The 21074-nt window shown below is 31.9% G+C and overlaps 1 protein-coding gene across 2 annotated transcripts in view; it reads left to right on the top strand.

The window, feature by feature from the left end:
• Csgalnact (Chondroitin sulfate N-acetylgalactosaminyltransferase) overlaps positions 1–21074 on the top strand; it is a 360415-nt gene that overhangs the window by 316208 nt on the left and 23133 nt on the right. The gene's annotated exons all lie outside the window — the stretch shown is intronic.

The raw sequence follows: 21074 nt of genomic DNA on the forward strand, positions 1-21074 counted from the left end.
AACCATAATAAAGGAAATCAGCAGCAGACAATCTGAAAATATGTATAAGGTATGAATTATTTGTAAAATGTTTTAATTTAGTAACATTGATTTTGTAAATTTTGCAATAAGAAAAGAAGCCTACCATAATCTTATATTACCTTCGATGTGAAAAATAATGCAAGGCAATATAAAGCTAAATAAAATACATATAGTATTTCATCATTTATTATTTATTCAGGAAATTAAACTAAAAAATATCATTTAACTATTAGTCGAAGAAGTAACAACGCGTGTTTTCAGGGCAGTTCTTACTAAGATGTCAGCTAGGAATATCTGGTGTTTCAGATAAACTGAGAAGAGACTGTCTCTTAAACTGTATTCGGAGTTATTAAAGGTCGCACAAAAATAAAAAGTCTGTTAACAAAAAATGCTCGAAGAGGAGAAATTGGAAGAAAAAAATCAATTTATAGAAAATTGTTATGGATGTAACAACGCTAAAAATCTATAAAGTGCCTAAATGGTTCTACTCCACTCGCCAATATCAGTAAACTTTATATTTGTTCGAATATACCCAGATCGATGTTGAATTCAAATGTCGGAAGAAAAGCAATAATACACAAAACTGTTAATAATAAGACCTTAAATTTAAAGCAAAACCATAATAATTAATTCCCAATCTTTATAAAACTAAAAGATCGGTGGCGGTAGAAAGCATACTGAATAAATAAAGACTCTACAGGCGCATTTAAAAGCAATCTTTCCACTAATACAATAGTTAATAACTACCCGGGCTGAAAAGATCCATAATTCTGAAAAATGAAATATCACTACGGTTATTTACCGAGACGGAGAGAACGGCGCAAAAGTTATGGAAGCCGATGGCTGCGAAACAAGTCCATTACGAAACGATTCCACTCTAATTATAATTTGATGGAGATAAGTTCGTAATTATACGAACGATGGTCGAAAAGAGATAGCGGAGCAAATAGCCGAATAGATTTCGAATGGAATCATCTCATTGTAAGACGGCGCGGAATTTAATCGCAAATGAATAAATTCAATCTTTACTGGGAACGTTATTATTTTATAAATATTAGGGAGCGCCGTTTTACAGTAGTGATTATTTAACTCACTGGTGGGTTTAAATAAAATTGTCGGCTACAATAAAATACTAATTAATTAAGTTTCGATATTGTAATTTGTTGAAGTACATTTATATCATTATTTTTCTGCATTGATCAAGTAAACAGAAAGCTCTGGCTACCGCTGTAATAGTCGTTCGAGTCCTACCAGAATATAGATATACTTAATATTTGTGATTATTTGTAATTATGATTCCATAGGTAATGATATAAATTTGCACTACCATGGTAGCGGTAAGCGTAAAACGTAGCTTGATGTTTTTTTATTGATGTAGCTCTGCTAAGCCTCGCCATTGCAGGTAAAATGTTGCCCACACTGCTTCTGTGTAAATAATGTGATGTGCCAGTTTAAGTGCCAAGTATTGCTCCTTATGTCCCATTTTATTATATGCTTTGTTAGGCGAGGGCTGAAATAAGTGATCGGTGATCACAGAAAATTCACGATACTCGTGAACAGAACTGGATTCGGCGAATAATTTGGGCGGATCAGGTTTAAAAATTGGTAGGTTCAAAGTCGTAGTGCGCATTCACTTTACTTCTAGTATTTGTCACACGATTTTAAGCACTTGGTGGCAAGCAGAATCTTGTTCCAGGAGCTGCAATCGGGCCAACAAAATTGAGCGAAAGTTGGAAAACATGGCGGGATTATCACATAGGTGTTGGTTTCGAGAAAATAATAATAATAATATCTATTAGTAATTTATGATTTTATTTATTGTTAATTAACGACCAAACAGCTTCTCAGACTTTTTAGGGTCGGTAATAATATTTAATAACACATATATGAATGAAAAATATGAAAAATTTAAATACTTAACCTTGCAAGTATCTTGCTTTCAAGTATCTAGTTTTCCTTGCAAGTATTTCGTTATCAAATCTGAAACAATATTTAGTTTAGTAGATGTTTGTTTTGCAAATTGCAATTATCAACAAAATTAAACGTATTTTAAAAAGTATGAGTTATGTTTCTCTTAATTTTCATTGAATTCAAGGAAATTATATTTATAAAAAATAATTTTATATTCTCTATACATATTGATACCTTTCGTAGAACAAAACTGGTTACATAATATGAAAATTCAATAATAATCTCATATAAACTATTAACAACGTCAAAAATTTAGTTTGCCAACGCTTGTTGGAACATTAATTTTCGATTATTGATCGGGACATATATTAAAGTTGTGCAGATATTAAAAATAGCAATTGAGAGAATATTTAAAGAGTACACTAACGTCATATTACTACTAATATTATTTAATTGATGGATTAATTCAAACACTTTAAAATGTATGAAACACATCGGCATGTGGTTACATTAATAACGATCTACTCAACAACAATTTTAACCTTCTATGCAAAAGACCGTAGTTCATGTTTATTTTGTTTTTAAGAATAATTTTAACACATATATTAAGTTATTAAATACGCAGACAGAAATCGCGCATGATATTTGGTATATTTAAGTAAGTGGTTCCTTTATATCAACTTTTGCCATTTTTCATCAGCTTTGGTCTATTTCTTCCTTTCTAATACTGTTTTGAATTTTCCATTCTTTTTTTTTCTCAAGGGAAAAATGTTCATTGTTTGCTTTTTTTTTTCAGTAACAAATTAGTAGACGGTTTAGGATAAAATTTCAGTTGTTTAACTTTTTCTCCTATTAGACTGTATCTAGGAATGCCAAATAAAATAATAGTGTTATATCTTTGCCTCTCTCGTCAGATGAGGTTGACAAATATTGCAAGATGGAAATCTGCTCAATTAGCCTTTTATCGTCTCTGGTTCTCCGAATGAAACGACCGAATGTCTGCCCAAATTTTGTATCACTTTTTAAGAATATTGCATGAAAAAAGGTGTGTGAAATCTCGCATAGTTAATATATATATAATGAAGAAACGTACTAAGAATATATAATTGTATAAGCCAAAAAGTCCACATAGGCAGGCAACCATTCACACCTCCATCGTCAATTCAGCTCTCGAATAAATTCTAAATCAGCGGTACGTTCCAACAAACACCAAAAAACATTGCTATTAGCTTGATATGGTATGCTTATTTTTTCTGGTAGATGATAGTGTCTCCTCGTGTAATTTTTTCATAAAATAATTAATTTTTAGTTTTATATGAAAGCTAGAACTATGATTTAATTATGAACTATTCTCGAAAATAGTTAAGGTATAACATATTAATTAAACTGGCTATTAAATATAACATATTAAATAAGCTTTTGTGTTACTTCTTATTATTCCTGCATTGTTCCGAATATGACAGGACAAAGGATATATACAGCTGTGAAGGAAAAAAAGACATATGCGAAAATTTAATCCTAAAATAGATAGAAGGAATATAATTTGAGTTTTAAGACTTTTTATGGGTAGAAGCACAGATCAAATTATTCTTGCTTGGAAGAAATGAAGCAAGTTAATTTTTCTGAGATGATTATCTATTTTTCTGAGGTATTACATATATTTCCGCGATTTTGTAGATCAGGTGTAAAAGTGAATGTTGTAAAAACTTGTAACAATAAAAAAAAAATCTGTAATAAGATGAGATTTGAGATTCTTAATAAACAAATATAATATAGAGAATCTGGGTCATACTGATAATGCGATAATCACTTTAAATCATACACCAAGCCAACTTGAAGGAGTTTAATAAATAAAGAAATACTATTCATTTTATTTTAAGAATATGAGTAAATCAGTTATATTTGGCAAAAGGACTATTGCCTTTATAGTGTTAACATTTGATTCATTAAGATGTCATCAAAGTTTGACTGTGTTAGTTGCAGAAGTTGTATAGAGATTCGAACATATAAGTCAAATGTTAAGTAGAGAATCATGCACGTGGTACGAAAACGAGTCCGAGAACATTGTTTACATTAAAATATAGAAATAGAAAAAAAATACTGTGTAGATAAATATATGTGTAGTTACTATCAAATATCTATCTAGGTTGCGTTATAATTTTTGCTAAGAAGCAGTGACAAATAATATCCCGAGAAGTTTGAAATAAATTATTAATACACCCTTCAAAATTCAAATTAAATTTCCATCTGTCAACCGATAGAACGAATATTTGCAGTACATTTTCTTCCCTTCCCCCCTCTCACTCTCTCTCTTTGTTTTTTCCTCTTTCTCCCGTTCCTCTCCGTCTCAACTCCATTGTCTTCCTTTTCCTGTTGTTCAAATAATTTCGAACTTATCTCCATTAAATTATAATTAGAGCAAAATCGTCGGTAATGGGTCTGTTTCAAAAGCGCCGAATTTCTCCAAACTGTTGTGTAACTCCTTCTGTTTTCCACCGGTAAATAGCTAAAATGTTTTTTGCTGTTCGCAACTATAAATATTGAATTTCATAGAGTAGATTACATATTCCAGTCAGAAGCTATTTAGCCATCAAATTAAACTAAACTAACCAAACCAACATCAACTTAAACTAAAAAAAACATTATCGTCTGTATATAACGTATGGGACGAAAGGAATGTGACCTAGTAATTATTATTTTCCTGAAAATTTAAGAAATCAGTTCCCTGATAAAGTTTGGGCCGAAAACGGACAGTTGTTGTTGAATATTTTACAGTGACGTCGAACTGCTATCAACTTTTTCTATTGTATATTCTACCAATTTTTTAAATATATTTTAAAGTCTCCTTTTACCAACTATGGATTTATTTGGACTGGACCTACAGTTTAACGTGGGCTGTGAACCACGGACCTCAGCATTAAGCCTACCGACAGGCGAGTAACCAACTTTAGAAATCATCCCGGAAGACATCTGGTCTTACCCAGCCTGGTTACTGACGTGACTGGGATCATTTTCCTTGACGGATTTTACAGTCTTGCCTAGGACAATTACAAATTTTAAACAATCACAAACATAAATTTACGATCATGCCCCAGAAGGATTCGAACCCGCGGCTATCGCAACAGTAACAGGACCGGCTATTCTACTAATTTTCTGATAACAGACGGATTCTTCTAAAATATATTTTAAAGCAACCCTATATTAACATGATCATTGAAATTAACTTTTCTAATAGGCTTTACAATTGGCGATTTAATGAAAGATAAAACTAAGTATGGATAGCTAGGTTGTAGGTTACTGATGATTATAAGTAATAAAAAGAAGGAGGTCTGGTGTATACCGATTTTAAAGCTGTTGTTTATGACCGTAACATTAATTTAATGGTTCGTTCACGGCGTTTCTTTTCTAAATTGAAATCATCTACTTATATAATCTTCCAAACATGATTACATATCATAATATGTGCTTAAATGACTTTAAAGGTTTGGAGAAATTATTATATATATTAATAAAAAAAGTTTCCATCATTTCTTATTTTTCTGGCCACTTAGCGATATCGAGTAGAAAGAACGGTGTTAGCCTCTTCAGCATTTCGAAACTATGCGCTATCCAAACTATCGATTTGAACAATTGGTAATCAGAAATCTCCATCTCCGGTTAGTTGATGGCAAAGATGACTTTGTCTGCGTTATTCGCTATTTTTTGGCCTTTTACAACAATATATTGTTCAGGTTTTGCAATTGACGTTGGCAAACATCAGCCGTAATAGATTCGTTCAGTTACAGCAACCCGTAATACACTACATACTGTTATATATAGCAAGAAAATGACTACCAATATTCCACTTTGTAATAGATCAACCTTCCAGTGCTAAATACAATATGCAATATAAAAGGGTTATTTTTTGCTGACAAGCAATGATAATGGTTCCGAGTATCATTTTCAGATAATTTGTTTAGTAGCCATTTTCCCGTTTGGTTCTTTTCCATAGCATTAGATATCTGGAAATAGTTTATTCCACTGCTAACCTCTCTGAAATTTCTTTGAGAATTTTAGCAGGGTTTTCGCCCAATCATTGTCTTCGAATCTTTTTGGTTCGACATATCGTTCTTTGTCAGTGACATCAAAATAACCGTTTGTGAATAATTTTTTTTTTATTTAATTAATATACTATTAGTAGTCGTTTCCGTCTAACCTGCAATTTGCCTTTATAATAACTTAAATCTAGGTATATAACTAGGAGGACCCATCGGCCCTAACTCAGTCTCTGGTTGTTATATATAATGCTTATACATGTCACTGCTGAATTTTTTAATATATGCACCTCACTACACAACAATACACAAGATCAGATGGTTTGATTCTTATGAGTCTGTGTTCTGTTCTGGTGGTATTCAATAGTTGTAATATTTCAATATTCGTATGAGAATGGACTCTTTTCTCATGCCTCCCTGCAATTCTCTTGATTTATTGACTGACTGTGGGTATCTGAAGGTCTCGATGTAGATAATCAGTCCTATAGTATTTGGAAGCACGCACAATACCTCTCAGGACTTTGTTCTGAAAAATTTGTAGTTTATTTATGTTACTCTTTGCAGAACATCCCCATAATTGAACTCGGTATATCCATATAGGTTTCAATATTTGCTTATATAACAGCAAAATATTTTGTACTGATAATTGCGATTTTCTTCCAATTAGCCAGTACATTTTCCTATATTTCAATGTGAATAATATAAATCAAGAAAAATAATTGGAAAATTATTCAACATCATCGATATAAATATACTTTGGCAGTAGGTTTTTTTACAAAGTCACAGAAAAGAAGTAACGAATTTCTAAAAGACAAATTTCGCGTAAAAATTAGATTTTATATAGACTATAATAGTTAATGCAAAATTGGTATTTTACATAGAGAAATGTCAAATCCATCGACTTTAACATCATTTGCCTTGTCGCTTTTTATTCACTATGAGGGTCCGTAATGTAACTTTTCCTTAGGACTAGATACAAAAGTACTTCTTCAAGCAATTTAAATTGTCAAAATAGAACCAAAAAAAAAATGGAAATGTTGTCCATCCTTAATTACTATATTTCCCCATGCTGTTGAGTAATTCCCGAATTCCGTTCAAATAAATTTACTTCAGATAAGAATATATAATACAAATATGTCAAGGTTTTGCAATGTTCATAAGAAATCAAATACATTTTAATCCATACCCACCTCATTCCAACAAATACAAATATTAATATTTTTCTCATGGTCATTTCACTTTAAAGCTGATATTAATGATTAGCTCTACTTAAGCCTAAGCCACGACTTTGTTTGGATTATTGTAAAAGAGAAGATTGTCATTAAATTCATACATATCTTCCTTTTGTGCCAGTAGATCATAAATCAATAGGGAGTATTTTTTTACATTGCTTATCATTATCAATGCTTTTGGTAAGCTCCTAATAAGTCAAGTATCAATTTCTTATATTATTCTTACATAATATTAATTCTCCATCATAGAATTTAACCCGCTATCCGGGAGCCTCCTTGCCTTGTGACATTAACCAAAAGCATCAACAAAAATTAACACCAACATACTTACTCAACACTCTTACTCAATCTGTTCTTCATATATTGCCATAAAAAATACTAGTAATATTATTTCTGTAAAGTGAAAATATAGCAGCTCTAACTTTTAACATCGTACATTTCGTTTTGTTATAATTAATGTTCGACCGAGTTTAACAACTAATAAATACGCTTATTTTTTTCCGTGGTTTTTAAAAAGTGGAAACCGGAAAGAACAAATCGCTTCGTGAACTATATGAACTAATGGAAAACTTTGATTACTGCAAACTTGTTCATGCCCGATATTATATTACGTTTGGGAGGCATAAACTTTGTTGGGGACAAATTTTGCCCCCAAGAGTTCGGGTTTTATGAACGACCAGAGAAAAGCTCATGAATGCAAACTCTGCGATATAGTTTTATGAATTCTTTATCGTCTACTTTTTTCTTATAGCCACCAAAATCAATTTTCACGCTACTTTAATTAAAACAAGGAAATATTTAGTTGTAATAAATGTAATTTCCTCTTAGCTGGTTTCTGTTTTCAACATTTATTTAATTATATTAATGATAATTTTTTATGTATCCGAAATGATTTTATTTTGGCGATTGGCTTCTTCTCATTTGAATTTTGATATATCCACCCTCCGCACTAAATTGAATAATTTCATGTATCTACTCACATATCATCGCATCAGTCTTTGTGGACCTATGTATATACACTAAATAAGTGTATAACTTTAGAAGTATAAAGCTTTACCAGTATAAGTTCGTATGGTTTTGTTCGCATCGATCTCCTGACATTCTGCGCGCTGTCCAGTAGTTATATTGCTTCCACGTTAGTATGATTTAGTAATCTTCTTTCATGTTTCTAAGAGAAATCTTGGATAACTTCGCAAATCCATTTAATTTCCAGCTCACCGTGCAGTTCTTCGTTTGTTACGTAACGATAGGCATTGGTAATCAATCGAAGAACCTTGTTTTGACAGCATTTGACAGATTTGAATTTTTAGTACAACCCCATATTTGTTCCCCATAGGTCCAAATTGGCTTTATAATTGTACTATTGATCAACCTCTATGGTTTTAGATCAAGTTGAGAGTATCTTCCGACTAACCAGTACAGTTGTTTTATTTTGGTTCTAATGTGTTTTGCTTTTTGTCTAACGTGATGTTTCCAATTTAATCTACTGTCAAGATGGATTCCAAGGTATTTAGTTGATTCTTCTTGAGGAATCGGGCATCCATTGAGTGATATAATTAAGTTTTTATTATTTCGCCGCAATGCAAAATTAACGTGGACATATTTGGAGCAATGAGCTCAAAAGATGCGTATATCAATTTGACACCTGTCGGATCATTAGTTTGTGAATTATAGCATTTTGAGTGAAGCAACTTTTGTCACTGTGAAAAAAATGGATAGAAAGGAATTTCGCGTGTCGATAAAATATTCCTTTATGAATGAAGAAAGTACGGTTGAAGCAAAACCTTCCGAGCAGTGCCCTAGGAAAATCAACCATCAAGGATTGGTATGCAAAGTTTAGATGTGGTAAAATGAGCGCCGAAGACGGTGAACACAGTGGACGCCCAAAATAAGTTGTTACCGACGAATACATTAAAAAAATCACAAAATGTTTTTGAATAACCGTAAATTGTAATTGAATGAAATAACAGACACTGTAAAGACATCAACTGAACAGTGTGTTTGAAGATGATCAAGCGTAATAAATCCAAGTTTTTGCGTCGATATGTGACAATGGATGAAACATGGCTCCATCATTTCACTCCGGAGTCCAATCGACAGTCATCCGAGTGCACTGCACGCGATAAACTCGCTCCAAAGCGTGGGAAAACGCAACAGTCGGTTGGCAAGGTTATGGCGTCTGTATTTTGGGATGCGCATGGCATAATTTTCAGTGACTACCTTGAAAATAGAAGGGCCATCAATAGCGAATATTACATAGCATTATCGGATGCTTTGAGTGACGAAATCGCCGAGAAACGGCCGGATTTTAAGAAAAAGAAAGTGCTGCTTCCCCAAGACAATGCACCGTGTCACAAGTCAGTGAAAACGATGGCAAAAATCCATGAATTGGCCTTCGAATTGCTTCTTCATCCATATTCTCAAAAGAATGCTCGCTGGGAAGAAATTTTCTTCGAATGAAAAGGTGATCGCCGAAATTGAGGTCTATTTTGAAGCAAAGGACAAATCGTACTACAAATATGGCATCGAAAAGTTAGAAGGTCGCTATAATCAGTGTATTACCCTTGAAGGGAATTATGTCGAATAAAAAAACTAATTTTACCAATAAATATGTTTTTCTATGGTAGGTCGGGGACGTTTCAATTGATCTGTTACAGTGTTGAATCATGAGCTGATACTGCTGAAACAAAAAGGATGGCACGGTATCAATCGGAATGGGAGTATTATGAACAAACACCGGAGATATACATTAATGTAACTCAGGATGAACATATATATTCACAGACGCAACACGGAAGACGTGGTGGTATGGATCCAGGTAGGAAAAGGGATTAGAACTAACACTTAGGTAGAACATACTACTTAGGCAAAATATGGGTTAAACAAGCCTCCAAATTTTCTAAAAGAAGAAGAATAAGAAGAAAATTAGACTTTTAATGCATTTAAGACTTTATCAAGACAATTTTTGTACGTTATTAAACGTTGTTAATTCATCAATCTATAGTTGGTGCTAGTGGAAAATATCTATTTCTTACACTTGTTTGCAGTGTAGGCCAATAACTTCGTTTATAATATTATCTCGTCGAAACTTGTAGAATTTACCATAATTTTTGCATTTTAAAGACAAAGATCGAAATTTTCCGGATTTCAATCTTGATTGTAATATTTCTCTTCTTCTACTCGCGGCATATTATAAAAACAAAAGCTCCTAGAGCTTGACTAATTCAGTGCGCTTGGTACATCTTCCCCTATGGCCATCTTATCTCTTTGAATCTAACTTTTATGTTTTGTTTCTTTAGTACTCTTCCAATACAATCTGTTTGTTCCTTTAAGAAAAGCTACAGAAACTAGATAAACTTTTTCAATATAATGTTCCTCTATTTTCTTTATTTAGTATGTGAGCACTGGATTCTATTGCTCATTTGAATTATATTGTTATTTATCTCCTTCAAGCTGTATCTGTTTTCAGTAAAAATATATTTCAGTCAACTGGAATAATGCAGGATGGATAATCTTTAAGATGGCTGATGGTATGATGGTGCCCTTTCAATTATCTAAAATGATAACAAAGTAATTTTAGAATTATTCTTAGTCTCCATGGGCAATTAAATATTTTGATGTAAGAATTCTTTTGACTGTGCGTCTTATATTCCAAAAGGCTGGCGACTTTCTTGGCTAATTTGTTAGTGAATAGAAGCTAAGTTTGATACCGAAGAATCGGATTACAGATTCCTTAGGTATGGCTTTAATTTTGGATTATAATTGTTCTAATCTCAATCTCATGTATAGTGATGAAATGAAACATAAGGTTTTTTTAACAATAGTTTACAATAAGTTCAAGTAAGATTTTTTAAAAAGTAACATTTACTCAACATACGCTTTGTTTTGCCATATTCAAATAAATTAAATAAATTTAGTTTAGTGGTAATATTTTAGATTGGTAGTCTTTCTAAATAACTTTTTAATAACTTGTTAACATATCAAAAAGATATTTTCCCGTGTATAGATTCTAGATTCTCTAGAGAAGAGATGCATATTAACAAAGTCAAATAGGTTGATGATTGGACAATGTCAAATTACGTATTCTTTCCCCGTGTATTAATTTGAAGGGCATCTATAACTCTACTGTCACAAAATCTATATCCGTCTCCCCTAATTTTACTAAATTCAGAAACATATTAACTATTAGGCTTTCTCTGATTCATTAGTAGGTATTTTCTTACCACAATATCTGCTCAAATTATTTCAAGAAAAAGGGAAAAATTATTTAATTAGTTATTTATTCTTTAGTTTGTCTATTTGTTTGTTTATTTATTGTTTTTTTTTAGTTCAGAAGGTGTAATATACCTCTTAAAAATTTTGGCTATATACTTATAAAAGGAATTCTGAGAGCCAATTTTCTGAGTATTTCAAAGAACTAAGTATATTCTAACTTTCAAATAGCATTAGAGGGCTTTTAGTGAATACTGTTTTATAATTTTGTAATTCGATATAATTGTTTTATAATATTTATTATAATGTTCTAATAAAGCAAAAGTCAAGCCAAACTTTGTTTTTTTCTTAATCAAAGACGATTAAAAACTACAAATATAATGGCGTTCTTTCAGCGACCTAATTTCTTCTGTTGCATTATCCTATCACTCTTTAGTTCACTTCCGTTCCATCTCTGTTCGACGCTATTTCAATACCCTAACGACGAACTTATCCTCATCAAATTATAATTAGAGTAAAATCGTTCGTAATAGAGTTCTCTTTTAAACGCATCGTCTCTCGAAACTTCAGCGGAGTTTTCTCTCTTTCTCGTTTTAACAGAGGCCGTTTTTCACTTTTCGGATTATAATGCAGATTTAGTTACAGTTAACTAGTTAATTTTCTAAGCACAGCGTTAAAATAACATGCAAGAATGGGTAATTTGCTGAAGACAATTTATAGGATAATAGCTAGTTTAAGAAATAACGACTTCATTATTTTCTGAAATTTTATTATTCTTGTTAGATGGCCGAAGGCATTGGCTTTTGTACTATTAGAAAGTTTATTTTTTAAACATTAGGTTGGCAGTAAAGAATACATGATTTTTTTAAGAATAAAAATATAATATTTAAATATAAAATCTATTGGAGATTTTCTTAAAACTAAAACTTAAGATAAATATTGAGTGAGATTTTAATGCGTTTGTCTGCTATATTTCCTTGTTATTAATTTAACGTCATTTGATTCATTCCCTTCGGCCATACATTCTGCATTGCAACAGCTCTATTTTTATGTCTCACCTGCCAGTAATCTATTCTTTGTAAAGAATTATTTTTAATGCTTGTTTTGATTTCCAAATCACCATTCTATAATCAATATTATCAAAACATATTCTATCAGGAAGTACCGAAAATTGATTATCTTAAAACTTTGCTTAAAGATATTGTAAATATTATTTTTGTTTGTAAGTTGGAATAATTGTCTCATATCTTATATACTGACACGAGGCTTGAATTTCTTTTGTCAATTAGTTTGCTGACAGTATTCAATTATTGTAGAAAAAATAAGTTGGATTTTGTATCACAACGCGCAATCTTACTGTCAATTGGGAAAGTGTATAAACTCAATAAACAAATTGTACAAGCACAAAATCACGTGATATTACTCCTGTCGACTTTTCTATTTTTATCCTCAAACTTAAATTTACACTTCAAGACACGCGTTTTAGTTGAGACAGAAGGTACAACAGATAATTCGCTGTGGAGAAATGTGTTGAGAATTCGAATGCTACAGCACATTTGAATAAATAATAAATATTTTATCTTTTATTGATCACTGCTTGTTACTGGCTACAGTTCAACACAAAAAATAAAATGTATCTTTGTCGTGAAGTACTGTTTCATAAATCACTAGAATACTTTTATCTCATATAATGACGTGACCATTTTTTTTATTATAATTTTATGTCATGCACCTCGTAGGTCACAAAAACCGAATTGTGAAGAATTTATTCTTACTCATAAATATTTTAAATTTTCTGCCAGTAACATGCAACTTGCGAGTCTTATTTCACCTGTTTTGTTCACCAGGTATTGTCCGAGTGGTATTTATTTCAATTGATGTCGTCTAGCTATGCTGAATTTTTTTTAAAGATATAAGGTACATTTTTATATAAATATAGATAAAATAGAAAATGTAGATTGTATAATTTTCACTATAAAACACAATTAAATTTAATTTAATATTTCTTAGAATTAATTCGCAATTTTAATAATTTCTTTCTATGTTATTGTTTAACATTATGGTTTGATCTTATTGTACAAGACTTGAATTTAGTACTGTGGCTTAAACTCACCAACGCGTTAGCATTTTTCGGTGATTATCTATGTAAACTAAGGAATGTTTTCAGAAACTAAAGGCTAGAGCCTGTAAATTATGCTTTCACAATGGAAAAAAAACCTTCGAAATCTTGATAAATCAATTATTAACAAGTTAAAATGTATGGTATAACAAACTGTACAGCAATAAATAAAGAAGGAAATTAATAAGCTAAGAAATGTATAATGAAATACATATATAAATAAAAATGTATACAGATAAAAGCCAATAAAATAAAGCTTTTTACAAGATAAAAATTAAATTTTAATGTAAAAGCGAATTCATTCGAACATTTCTAATTATTTAGGCATATTTTTGGTAAGAAAATAGTTTCCAATGAATAAGGTAAGCTCTATCACTTCCTAATAGATAGTAAAATAGTATTTCATTAAAATATGTAAGACGGGTGTAGGTTCCTCACAGTGAGAATATAGAGGTATCTCAATTCAACTCACGAAGATAGGTGAACAATATCATGTTCAGTTTGAATGTATCTCTATTCTCGAGGAATAGCAATGAAGCCCATCTTGATGCTCCAAAGTTTTTACCCTCTTCTAGTAGACTGTCTATTTTATGATCTATGGAAAAATTTTACCATTTGTTATTATTTATGGATTGCCTTTATGGCTGGGTACCCAGACGAAGATGATACAGTTAGTACTAGAGGTTTCGAGGCGATGACATTATCAATATAATTTTAGAATTGATATTGAAGAAAAGGACAGGTTGAAAATCTTATTGTGAAACTTTTAACGATTTGCCTTAGAAACAGTTGTACTGATGACTTCACAATTTGGGTAATCCAACAAAATTTGAATTAATGATTTCTAAGCGGTCAGAGAGCTCAGATTTTGCTTATTTACATAAGATGCAAACATAATTATCATCATAATTAACAATTTTAAGAATGAATGGCAATGATAATGATATTTTACCTCATCATCATCATCTTCAGTACCATTGGGTTTAGCTTCCTTGAACTTCTGGTTATTCTTTAAACTTAAAAGTCTATTGTACGCATTGTACAGTATTTTACAGTATAACAAATTGTAAAGCCATAAATAAACAAACAAATTAATAAGCTAAAAATGTATAATGAAATACATATAGACATAAAAATGTATATAAATAAAAGCCAACATAAAATGAAGCTATTTACAAGATAAAAATTAAATTTTAATATAAAGACGAATTCATTTGAACATTTCCAATTATTTAGGAAGATATAGTAAAAAAGAAAATAGTTTCCAATGAATCAGATAAGTTGTATCATTTCCTAATAGATAGCAAAATAGTGTTTTTCATTAAAATTTTTAAGACGAGTGTAGGTTCCTCACAGTAGGGACATAGAGGTGTCTCAATTCAACCCACAAGGGTGGGTTAACAGTATCTAGTTCAACTTGTATGTATCTCTGTTCTCGATAAAAGCAAAGAAGCTCTTCTTGATGCCTCAAAGTTCGTTACCCTCTTCTAGTAGACCGTTATTTTATAATATATTGAATACAGATTAATATAATATATGATACATATTTAATATAATGATACAGATTTGTTTGGCAATTTCCAGACAAGTATTTAACGTATTAGTGTAAACAATAAATTCTTAATTATCAATGAATTCACCAAAATATCAATAATTAAAATAAAAGGTCTAAACGATTTATTCTAAATCAATCCAAAATAGTATGCCGCCCTAACGTATTGCTTCCGTGGCGACGATACTCAAAGTATCAAAGCAAAACTATAAATTAAGCCTATACCTAGGTGCTAAATCCGCATAACGTGGTCCAGAAATAGGGAACCATTCAGAGCGTAATTTTTAGACAACGATGCGGTTCCATTAGGCGAATGGATCTATACCTTCAAGTTACTTTACTCATGTCATAATTTAACTTTCCAATTTTTAATTGTCAATATGTAATATCAAAATAAATCACCCATAATTCTTATGGGATAATTGCTCAAACAGTTTTATGTATTTATCTACTAAAGCATATTCCTTCAACACTAACATGGAATTTATCATTTGTCAATTTCTTTAAGAATATTACTACTCGAGTAATATTTGTTATTGGTTGATTTATCACAATATCTACTTTATCCGTATCTGCATATCATACACATTGGAGTGGAGGATCCATAAGAAAGTCTTTAAACTTCTTCATCAACCATTCCTGCTTTCATCTATATATGCATATAAATTAAGTATATCTAGGCGCTGGGCATAACGTGGTCCAGAAACAGGGAACCATTAAAAGAGTAAACTTGAGACGGTGACGCGGTTCCATTAGGAGGGTAGATCAGGTGTCGTCCCTCACACTAGTGATATCGAGCAAAAGACATTATCAGCCGGCTTGGTGGCGCAGTGGTAAAGGCAACAGGACGGTCCTCCTACTGTTGCGATAGCCGCGGGTTCGAATCCTGCTGGGGCATGGTCGTAAATTTATTTATGTTTGTGATTGTTTAATATTTGTGATTGTCCCAGGCAAAAGTGTAAAAGCCGACAAGGAAAATGATCCCAGTCACATGAGTAACCAGGCTGCGTAAGACCGCATGTCTTCTCGGATGATTTTTAAATTGGCCACTCGCCAGTCGGTAGGCTTAATGCCGAGGACCGTGGTTCGGAACCCACGTTAAGTTGTAGGTTGAGTCCAGGTAAACACAAATTTGGTAAAAGGAGACTTTAAAATATGTAAAAAAGGCATTATCAAATGACTGTATTTTTAGAATGGCTATTGGAGAAAGTGGTATTTTAAGGCTTCCTTTATAAGTAAATTTGAAGAAAAAATGAGGTTGAAAAGCTTATTGTAAAACCTCCAAGGAATTGCCTTAGAACCAGTTGTACTGATGACTTGCTTAAATTTGGGTACTCCTACAGAATTTGAATGAATGACTTCTAAACGGTCAGAGAGCTCAGATATTGCTTATTATATAAAATGCAAACATAATTATCATAATAACTAACAATTTTAAAAACCAATGGTAATGATAATGATGTCTTACTTCATCATCATCTTCATTGCCATTGGGTTTAGTTTCCTTGAACTCCTGGTTATTTTTTAAACGTAAAAGTCTATTGAAGGAATCGATTCACATAACTAAAATCAAACTGTAGATGATAAAAAACATTGGCATAAAGCTACTAAATCTAACGACGATTACTTTGAAATAACCTATTCTCCTTTGATCATAATAGCACACCTAAAGGGTACCTTAATACATCTATATCAAAACTAATTTGGCACGTAAACTTATATTAATCTGTACTATTCCATTCCCTTTTTATGTAATAGTTCACGTTATTTCAGTAATTATTACAGGAACTCGGATATAAAATACGTCTAGTAATTGTCGTAATAATTAGTCGTCGCTAGTCATCCGTATGAAATCGAAATGATTTTCCGAACGACCGTGTAATAACCGTTTCGCTACGAATGCGTCAGATATTAATTAACCAGAAAATAATTAATTAATTACCTTTATTTCTCCGGTGGGTCCGCATTCGATTTTGGACCCGTAATTGTAAACCGTGAAATAATTTGTCTCGAATTCATTTAATTGTATTTCCACTTTTAATATATTACAATTCGGGTACCTATCAGGCATCGTTCCAGTGAAGGATTTGTAGCTGGAATGGCGCTGATTTGGTGAAATATCGATGCTCTAGTTGTATTTCTATATGGTCCTATGTGGTACTATTATAATTGTTATGAAAATCGGCAAAAAATTAAATCACATCAAACCAAATATTGTGTATTATGAATTTTAGAATATATTAGTCTAAATAACCAGTAAGGGCTTTAAGTGTACTAATGATCGCCCTATGGTTGAAATTTTACCACAAGTTATTAAGTTAATCATGTTTGTTTGATAACAGACCAAAGGGAATAATTTTAAAATGATATGTAACGAAAACTGTTTTCACAAACAGTGTTTTTAAATGTAAGATCAGAAATGTATTTGATAGAAAAGGTGCGGCAACAGTCCCACTACTACTGCGTTGACTAGACGTCCAAATATTATTATGGATAAAAATACGCATACACACAAGATCATCCATAATAAAATTTTGTCAAAGCTAAACTGAAATAAAACTCATAGTTGAAGCGGCAACATTGCAATGTTTCGACATCACATATCCATGACGTATTACTAATAAAACTTTGAATAGACTATATATGCCCATGTATTAATATATATTCATACATCTCAAGACCTAACGATCAAGTATTGATAATTTTAAACTAGTTCATCACTGAACATTATAGTAAGGTATTATAGGTAAGATTATATACAGAATAGTAACAACTTCGAACAGCATAATAGGTCAATTGAAAAGTCCCCAGCCTGACACATAGATAGTGCTACTAGAACTAAATCCACATATTTCTTAGTTAGCCCTAACTCTCAAAAGTTGCGTGTATAAATTTGACAACTGTCGGATCATTAGTTTGTGAATTATAGCATTTTGAGTGAAGTAACATTTGTTATTGGAAAAAATTGATAAAAGGAATTTCGTATGTTGATAAAATATTACATTTTGAAGGGAAAAATACAGTTGAAGCAAAAACTTGGCGGATACTGCCCCAGGAAAATCAACCATCATGGACTGATATGATAAGTTTAGACATAGTGAAATGAGCACCGAAGACGGACGTGGAAAAGAGGAGGAAAAGAAGTGGACGCCCAAGAGAGGTTGTTACCGACGAAAATATTTAAAAAAACACAAAATGATTTTAACTGACCGTAAATTAAAACTGAATAAATTAGCAGACACTCCAAAGATATCAACTGAACGGGTACATCATATCATTCACAAATATTTGGGTATGAGAAAGTACTGTACTGTACTGTACTGTACGAAAGTACAACTCTGTACAAAGTGGTACAAAGCGAGCTCACTTTTGACCAGAAACTACGACGAGTTAATGATTCGGAGCAGTGTTTGAAAATCATCAAGCGTAATAAACTCGAGTTTTTGCGTCGATATGTGACAATGGATGAAACATGCCTCCATCATTTCACTCCGAAGTCCAATCGATAATCATCCGAATGGCATCCGACTGCACACGATGAACCCGCTCTAAAGCAAAGCATGGGAAAATGCAAAAGTCGGCTGACAAGGATATGGCGTCTGTATTTTAGAATACGCATGGAATAATTTTCATTGACTACCTTGAAAAAGGAAGGACTATCCACAGCGACAATTACATAGCGTTATTGGATCGTTTGAAGGACGAAATCGCCGAGACACAGCCGCATTTGAAGAAAACGAGAGCGCTTCTTTATCAAGAGAATGCACCGTGTCACAACTCGGTGAAAACGATGGCAAAAATTCATGGATTGGGTTTCGAATTGCTTCCTCATCCAACGTATTCTCAAGATTTAACCCCAGCGAGTATTTCCTGTTCTCAGATCTTTCGCTGAAGAGGTAATCGCCGAAACTGAGGCCTATTTTAAAGAAAAGGACAAATCGTACTACAAAAATGGTATCGAAAAGTTGGAGGATCGCTGTAATCAATGTATTACCCTTAAAGGGAATTAAGTTGAGTAAAAAAAACTAATTTTGCCAAAAAAATTTGCTTTACTATGGTAAACCGGGGACTTTTCAATTGAACTGTTTTATATAATATATAATTAAAGATTATATCTAAACTATATTTTAACCGCTGCAGAGATATCATATATTTTAATGATATGACGACAAAATCACTAATCTAATGTAAGAGTGGGTTCTTTTAACTTACCTTAATGCTAAAACCTTTATTAAAGATTACTCATTAGTTGGCCAGATCCAATATAATATCGACAAAAATTAGTGGTAAAAAATAGAGGTAAGTTTCCCTTGTATACAACCATTGTCCATCAGAAGCAACATTTTGCGAAGCAAGCGTCACAACGTGAGGAACGATTAAATATTTAACCTTTTAGTACAAAGAATTTTTCTCATATAACTGTCAGAAACTCTTATCCCCACATAAAATATAATGGGCCATTGTGATGTTACGGAAAAGAGAAAAAGGGGGGCCCCATTGAGTGTCAATGTGTGCTCGGTGTGTGATTGATTGATGGCCTTACATTTAGGACGCGAAAAATAGGGTATTCGAAAAAGATATAGGACTACTTCTCTGGGGACTTTAATTTTGGAAATTTCCTTATTTATTTTTATAAATGGCCCGCTTCTCGAACAAAATTGATATCGAAATATAAATGCGGCCTTTTCGTATAGCGCGTTTTATAGCTGTTTAACAGTCTTGTTGAAGTGCCGGAATTTAATCAAATTTCGTGTATATTGTTAATAAAATGTAATGAAATAATTTATGGCAGTAATTATTCATGACTTTTGAACGTTTTCCCAAAAATCATGTGTTTAAGGAACATAATTTCGAGTAAGAATACGAAGTTACACGACATATCTGCTCTCTCATAAAAAAATGGGAAATCATGCATTATGAATTCATTCTACCGAACAACATGGTTAATATGGTAAGTGTATCATTTCGTCAAAGTGTGATAAAAACATTTTTATTCAGTGCGTTGAAAATGGTTGAATTTAGGAAGTAAATCGCATTTGCGGAAAGTTTTATATTATTTTTATTGATGAAAAAGACTACTGGAGATCATATTATCGATTTCTACATGTGAATAGTGGTTTCGATATTTCAGAAGTCGTGATTTTGATACAGCAGGGAAAGAGCATGCAGCCAAAAAAAAATTAAAAAAAGCCGATACCCGAATACGAGTAAAGACATAACAATGTTAGTCTCAGTATGACAACGCTCAACTATATCTTACAAAACTGGTTGCATATAAGTCGTAACCTCTATAAGCAACACTCCACTTCTTATGAAGATGCCAAAAAGGGGTCGATTCGGGACTAATCTCAAAAGATATCCGTAATTACGGAATCCGTAAACTGCTCGAAAGAAAGGAAAAGGTAGCGACTATTGATGGACAATACTTTGAATATTATACATTGTACCCATTTTTAACAATAAATATTTAAAAAAAAACGTTTAAAAGTAAAGTATATATAAGTTAAAAATAAATTTTTTTAATCAAAAATTCATAATTAATCCGTAAATGTTCCATTCGGCTGATTCAGTCTATCTAATATTTGCTGCCAAATTTTTTTGTCCATTTTTCTTCAGTTTCTGATCGAGTTTATCCAAACCGAAGGTGTTATTGGCCATTCCTTTTTCCAGCATGAAGTACAATATATGAATTATTAATAAATTGTATGACTAATAAAACCTAATCAATTGTAATTCCAGCATTTACCTTTTTTCATTAACTTTTGTTGTCATAACACTATTTTTATTATCATTATGAGTGACCTTTGGGTATATTAGTCGCGTTCTGAAATATCATTTTATTATATGCTTTTAAAAATTCTATTCTTTTAAAAGGAAGTTCCATTAGATCCCTTCAATTATTTTCAGACTAACAGCTTCCTCTGAAATAATTGTACAAAAATTATGTTTGTATTGAAAAACTATCCATTGTTTTTATAGATTTCATAGATTTA

The sequence above is a fragment of the Rhynchophorus ferrugineus genome, unplaced genomic scaffold (genome assembly GCF_030347505.1).
Source record: "Rhynchophorus ferrugineus isolate W39M unplaced genomic scaffold, kcgeb_rfMv2 rfM4, whole genome shotgun sequence".
NCBI lineage: Eukaryota > Metazoa > Arthropoda > Insecta > Coleoptera > Curculionidae > Rhynchophorus > Rhynchophorus ferrugineus.